At 49.1% G+C, this 7500-nt stretch overlaps 1 protein-coding gene across 1 annotated transcript in view; it reads left to right on the top strand.

The window, feature by feature from the left end:
- ankfn1a (ankyrin repeat and fibronectin type III domain containing 1a) overlaps nt 1–7500 on the top strand; it is a gene marked incomplete at its 3' end in the record, with an annotated part of 66314 nt that overhangs the window by 15341 nt on the left and 43473 nt on the right. The window lies entirely within an intron of this gene.

Genomic DNA, 7500 nt, shown 5'->3' with positions numbered 1-7500 from the left:
ATCTGAATCATTCAGACTCTCGTGCTCGGACACGCCGTCAGAGTGTAACGGCGTTTAGGGCGGGACGACGATGAGCTGAAACCCTCCTGGTCAGTGAGACATCAGAACATCCTGGAAGCTGCTGTGTGAGCTGTGAGGGAAATGTGCGAGGACTGACGTTGTAATTTCCAGGCGACAGATTCGGGAGTGGAAGGCTTCGAGACGTCTTTAATTCTGCTCGCTGTATTCAGGCGCATGCAGAGAACGCTGCGTGCAGAACAGCACGCTCCACCGAGAGAACACAGCACCACTCTGAACCTGGTAGGGCTCGCTTTGTTGTCTGTGTGTGTGGTTTAAAGCAACTGCAGCGCCTCAACACACAATTATGGGCCCAAGGTAGCCATTTAGAATAATGGCCTCTGGCTACCGGTTGCCATGGCAAAGGGAAGGAGGAGGAAAGGCAGGTTTAGTGGAGCTGATGAACGATGGAGAAGCTGCGCATCGCTCTTCCGAGGTCCTCGTGGCTGGATTTCTCTGAGCTGATGAAGAGCAGAAAGGTCAAAGCAGCAGCGTGCGTTCATATTTTAATGTCATCCATGCTTTAAGCTGTTATGGTGGCAGAAAGTCTTCAGGCTGAGGGGCTCGTCATGCTCCGGCCGCCTCGCCTCTGAGAATTCAATTCAGGACCTCGCTGATTGCTTTTAAGGCTCTTAATGACCAGCCTCCGTCTTATATCACACACCTCATCCGCCGGTGCTCGCCAGCGCTCGCCGGCGCTCTCTGTGATCTGACAACAAATCTCTCTTCTGTGTCCCACGCTCACTAAAACTGAACAGTCAGCCAAGCTGCTGCGCTCCAACAGAGACCCACTTCATGTTTCCAGAACACAGACCGATTTTATCCGCGCAGCACTCGTCGCTCGTCTCGGGCAGCCGTCTCTGCTACAGTGACCTCACAGCAGCCATGTTATTGGTCAGATGATGTCATTAAAAATGCTCCAGCAGCACAAACACAGTACAAAGGTCCAGTTCAGGTGACGCTAGCAGCTACAGCCACCTGTGTCACATCCACCTGTCGGTCAAAGAGGCCACGCCCCTAATAATGCAGACTGTAAGGAGGAAATTATCTACAGAGAACAAACCAGTTTGTATGTATTTGTACATGACTGTGAAGGTTTTACAGGTTTTACTGATCACCTGACCAGCTGGTTTCAGTCACAGGAAGAAGGCCGTCGACTTTTAAAGTGACTTTTCAGAGCTGGAAGCTACACACGTCTTTTATTGTCTGTGGGCGGGGCTTGTCCCAGCTTGGTGCATGGAGTTTTTTATAAACATCCCCGTGAAGACTCAGAGACTCGTGAATTCATCAGAAGATCTGCTAAATGGTTTCTGCTTCACGTTTGTACCAAACCGAGCGGGCCTCTGTTTCCCTGAAAGGACGCCGAGTTCCTGAAATGTGAGCGTAGAGGCAGACGTCCCCACATCATGACTAAACAGGTTTATGTGTGAAGGCCAACTTTGTACGGATGTGAGATGAGGAGGCGTTTTTACTGCTGTTCAAGGTGAAATCAGTACGAACAGAACAGGACCTGAAACAACCTCTCTGACACACACACACACACGCGCACACACACACACACACACACACACACACACACACACACACGCGCGCACACACACACACTGAGAGCATGACTGAGTCCTGAGTAGAATCAGTCGTGACTGGAAGTTCTCTGAGTCATCGGCTCATTACAGGATCTCTGTGTTTGCGGCTCTTCAGTCTGCACTAACCTGTGGAGTGGATCGTTAGTGAGGACGCCTCACACAGAAAACACGCTCACAGAAAGACTCTCAGCTTTTCTGACCGAATGACGAACACGAGCTTCAGTTTGTTGCACATTAGGATTTAACCTGCGACACCAGACGGCAGTAATTATAATCTGGATAACTTCACAGTTATTTAGAAACTGAACAAACAGAGTGTTGAAGTTGAAACATTGCAGAACTTTAAATCGTCGTCCAGAATAGAGCTGTGCTGAAGACCTCACAGTAACATCCAGCAGCAGGCGGCTCCATGCTTCCAGTCTCAGGTGTTTGTGAAGGAGAACACGTCCTCACATCAGCGCTCCTCCTTTTTTCCTCTTCTCATCACAGCTGTTCTAAAAATTCAGATGGACTTGTCCTCTTTGAAACCTGCACCTGACTCAAGGCTTATTAACTGTGATGGTGTGTTCAGCACCTCAGAGGTATGTTTGATATGAAAGGCATGAAGGAAGCTTTTAATCACCTGCAACTTCCATCAAAACACAAGAGAAGAACAAAGCGGTGAAAGCTGAAAACGCTGGAGCAGCGTTACATTTCCAGTGTCCTTGAACACAACACAGAGCCCTGTGACACTGGCTCCATCAAACATTACTCACTGCTGATTTCCTGCTTTGCACTTCTTTGACTCATTTCTCTGGCAGTCACGTCGGAGTGAAGAGCGCTGACGCGCTTTTCTGACACGTTAACAGGGACAGAGCTTCGAGTCCAGCAGCTACTGGACCAGTTTTTATAAACCAGCTCTGCAGCCACTTCACAGCATTTACTTCCAGATTCACTCTGTTTGTCTGCTCTGAACGCTGTTGCATTGCTTCATTTCTCCGTCCTTCTGTCATGTAAGGCTTAAATCATGGATACTTAGACTAAACCGGACTTTAGAAGAACGTTAAAGGCCGCAAACAGCAGGGGCGCTTTTCCCCTTTCAAAGTCCATACAAGCTAATCTTTAAAAACAGGCACAGAACTACAGCAGGCAGCCATTACATTAAAACACCTTCCTGATGTTGGAGGCACACTCTATTGTCAAACCCATGCCGCTGGAAGAGGCCAGTCGGGAAAAATGCAGACGTGACGGCTGGTTTCCCCGCAGAACATCACCCAGAGCGTCACACCGGCCTAAACAATCCCATAGTGCATCCTGCCGCCGTCCCCACAACAGATAAGTGACCACCTGGTTTTTTATCTGTGCAGGGTTTCAGTCCTCCAGGTTAAAGTAGGCCTAAGTGATCAGATGAAAGCGGCTGGTTTGAGTAAAGAAGGCTGTCAAAGTCGTGCTGAAGCAGCCGTGGTTGAATGGTGATCGATCAGCCACATGTCCAGTCTCCACTCACGCCTTGGCTCATGTGACTCAAAGGATGAGCGGTTGGGTCAACGACTCTCAGGATGACCTGTTAGAACTGAAGAGGCTTTTCAGATGAGAGATCCAATCTGCCCTCGAGTCAAACACCTGAGGTGTCGTGGTCATCCAGGTGACCGAGCAGACCGGAACACCTGTTACAGGAGTCCATCCTTCTGACTCCTTCCTGTCAGAGCAGCAGCTACTCCCCCACCAGCCTCCGTCAGGCCATCAGTTCTCCTTCTGTGGACCACGTTTGGTTATTTCTAACCGCTGCACACCTGATCTGACCCAGACCATCGTGCTGCCACTTTTTCTTGTATCAAGTCATCGAATTCTCTCGTGATGCTTCACTTGTTGTTTCACAGGATGTTTATTGTAAATTAGAACGTGCTCATTTAAATCCAGCCCGTGTTGTAAACTGTGAAGCTGGATTTTGGTGAAAGGCGGAGTCATGACAGAGTGAGGCGCAGCGGGGAGGGAGGTGTTTCTCCTCAGGTTGCTTTCAGCTCACATCAGCCGATGGTGGATTTAAAGGTCACCGACAAAAGAGGTCAGACTTAAACTGATTGAACTTTTGCTGCAGAGGTAAAATTGAAGCGGACCCCGCGGTGGCTCAAACTGAATCAGCGTGGGAAGTCTGCGGCACGCCGCCGCCGCTGCGAGCTGAGGCCGTCCATCAGCGCAGGATAACAGTCGTCGTGTGACGCCCGGGAAGCCACTAACGCACCATTTCTGTGACTGATGCGAGTCATTTCCTCGCTGACACACGCTCTCCGAGGAGAACTCCCACGCACTCATAAACCACGACACACACACGGCGCGCACTCCATTAAAGTTATGTCTCCTCCTGCTATACTGCAGAGTCGTGACTCGACATCCTGTCAGCGACGAGTCATTACGAGCAGCGGGACAACATCGGCGCCTCGACCAATCACACGCGCAGACAGGGGGGTTTGTTCGGAGAAGTCCTCCTCACACCTCGACTGGTTTTCCAGTGAGCAGCAGTGTTTCACTAAGTCATTGTTTGTGCTGCAGAGAGCTGTTAAACAGTAATGACCTGTGAGCGGGGCGCACGGCTCAGAGGCTTTTAACGCTGCTTTAGTTCAGCCTGACAGTGCAGAGGAGGAGAGCAACACAGTTTATCACATTTACTTCAAACAACAACGCAACGGCACAGGCACGACAACCGCATCCAAACAGCACCTAACAACAAACATAACAACTACAACCAACCCCTAATCAAGCACCAATCACCACCCAAACATGCTGAACAACCAACAACCACAACAAGCCACAGCCAGCAGCGAAAGCGACCGCCAGACAAACCAAGAAACACCAAAAACCAACCACAAGACCAACCAACAGTCTTCAGTTCAATTCAGTTTTATTTATACATCAAATCACAACAGCAGTCGCCTCAAGGCGCTTTATATTGTAAGGTAGACCCTGCAATAATACATACAACAATCACATGACCTCCTATGAGCAAGCACTTTGGTGACAGTGGGAAGGAAAAACTCCCTTTTAACAGGAAGAAACGTCCGACCAGGCTCAGGGAGGGGCGGGGCCATCTGCTGCGACCTGTATCCAGAACAGCACACCACCAACAACCTTCCCAATAATGACTTATACTTCTTTGGAACAGTGAAACAGTGAACTGTGATCCAACAGGCAGCTCCGACTGTTTCAGCTTTCAGGCTTCTTGTGTATCCAGTAAATATCCAGGACTTCCTGTTTCAGTGTTTGTGGACAGATGTGGAAAAATGAAACACCTTCAGATGACAGCTGATGGTCCCCAGACCCTTCACCTTTATGAAGAGGCCTGGTTTGACGTGATTGGTCAGTACCTAAGTCCTGTTACAGGAACTGAAGCAGCATTTGTGCTCCCACACTGTGCAGCAGAGGCTGTAAGCATCATTTTCCTTCCACCCATCGGACAGACAGGAGCAACTTCACTGGATCTTCTCCAAAAGAGGATGTTCAGAAAACGATCCGTCCTGCTGAGATGTGTTTTAGGTGTTGTGATGTGGAGGTGTGAAACCTGGCTGCTGTCTGTCTTCACAGCCGGAGTTGGTCCCTAATGTTGCTGCAGTTATTTTTCAGAGAACAGGATGTTCGTTTCCTTCACACACATAAATACTTTGAAAGCTTTTTTTTCCCTGTCATATTGAAGTAGTGAAAGTTGTAGGCGTTCAGTGATGGCTGGTGTTTGAGTGTGCTCAGGATGTTTTCACTATTTTCTGCTGTGGAAATGTTCCTGCTGGGAGTCATGGTGAGATTAATCTGATTACTGGATTGGTTGTGAGTGAAGCGAGGTTTGTTTTGTCCCTGTAGGCAGAACTCTGGGCCCAGCCAGGGTAAGAGATTGAGGTCATGGTTCTCAGACGGGATATGTTGGACCGTTTACTCCAGGCTGCAGATCTCTGCCCCAAGCGGCGGCGGAGGCGGATCTTTGCGTGTTTGCTGCTTTGAGGAAACTCAAAGCAGAGAGGCGTGTGTGCAGATATTCAGATGAGGCGATGTGCATGCCTGCGTGGTGTAAACTGAACCTGCAGGAGCCTCCATTGTTTCTCCCTCCGTCTCTCCCTCACCTGTTGCGCTTGAATGGGAACCATGGAAACAGAGCGCTGCTGTGGCAGCTCTGAGCCAATGAGCAGCAGCCGTAGCTCGTCTCCGCGGCACATTAATTGTTTTCTGTGTTTATGATGTCAAACCGGATTGTTTGTTGGCTGCTGCAGGCTGCGGATGCACAGTAACGCAGAGCTCGCTCTGCTGCATCGCTCGTTACCGAGCGGAAACCTTTGCACCTGTGACTGTCCTTCATCTTAAACAAACACGCCGTCTGCTTTGGCCTCGGCTCGCAGGAGCTCACGTATGGATTCATTCGCAGCTCAAAATAGTTCCAATAATCATGTTTTCATTTTCAGGGAAAGCAGCGACCTTCAGGCCGAGGCCTGCAGAGAAAAGGAATCAAAACTGAATAAAAACGTCTTTAAAGCTTCATTCTGTGCTGAGCACACGCTGAATGTTGTAAACAAACACAGAAACTCTGTTTTACTGGATGTAATGGACGATTCAGCTCCATATTTTAGGCGGACGACTGATCAGTGTTTGATGTTTATCTGCTGTAAACTCAGACAAACATCCCGTTTACGCTGCTGGCGCTCCTCCACCGCACACCCACCTGCAGGTGGATTCAGAACGCTACAACAGGAACAGGAAGTGAGGTTAAGCCCCGCCTCACCTCTGGAATCATGTCTGACTGCGGCGGTTAGAACCTGTGATGGTACGCCCGTCTGCGCTTGTACTCAGAGAACTGAAGTTACGGTCAGTAACCCCGATCTCGTGCTTTCGCCCACAGCTGCTGTTTCCACAGGGACACATTTCAGCAGCGCACCCCTCATTCACACTTTTATCCACAATTTAAAAAAAAAGAATTCAGCTGATGGTCACACGGAAACATCTGCACATACGATTGGTCTGAACGCCCACCTCAGACTTCAGTCCTGCTCGTTCTTACACATTTAATAATTTATTTTTATTCTATTTTATTTCATTTGACTCTATTTTAAGGAGCTTTTAAAGCTTTAAAGACAGTATTATTGTATTTCATTATCAAGCTTTATTCTACTTGTTTTCTACTCAGTTTAGCTTCTCCAGCTTCATCAGCCTCACATCTGTCTGCTCTCCTCCTCAGTCTGGGAATCTTAAAGCTCTGAAAACCTCAGACAGTCCGCTGTCGGGGTTCCTGAGCTGAGGACGTTCCAGAAGAAAAGTTGGAAAACCGGGATTTGTTTTCCAGCTGTGAGTGCGGCTCGCAGCGAGTCACAAATACAGCAGCCGGATTTTAGACGTTTACAGCTGCATTTGATTTTTGTGCCGTTATCAGCTCAGTGACTGTTCATGTTGCTGAAAGCAGGAGCGGAGCCGGGGAGAAAAGTGTGGTTTCAGGCATTTCTGTGGGTCGAGGCGTTTGAGGTCTGGATGCACGCTGTGCAGAATGACAATGATGAGCTTCAGATCAGGAGAAATGATCCTTTACAGGAAGATCAAACCTCCACACGCTAATCGTCAGCTGTGATGTAACCTCATAGGCAGGCAGAGGAAACATGAGCCGAATGTAAACCGCGGCGACAGCCTCTGATTTCACTCAGTGACCTTTGACCCTCAGCCCGTTGGAGCGTCCGCGCTGTGTTTTGTGCAAACTGCTCCTTTAATGCCCCGGTGGGGTCGGTAGTTTTCCACGTTGGGTTGTAAAGAAGAGGCTCGGCAGGTGGGAGCAAACAGCTGCTTAGATACCTGGGAGTCCAGCGTCGCAGGTTCAAATCCAGCACGTGACCTTTGACACGAGTAGAAACGTGTC

This window comes from Pelmatolapia mariae, linkage group LG8 (genome assembly GCF_036321145.2).
Source record: "Pelmatolapia mariae isolate MD_Pm_ZW linkage group LG8, Pm_UMD_F_2, whole genome shotgun sequence".
NCBI classification, from domain to species: domain Eukaryota; kingdom Metazoa; phylum Chordata; class Actinopteri; order Cichliformes; family Cichlidae; genus Pelmatolapia; species Pelmatolapia mariae.
This window is presented reverse-complemented; position numbering and strand designations above follow the sequence as displayed.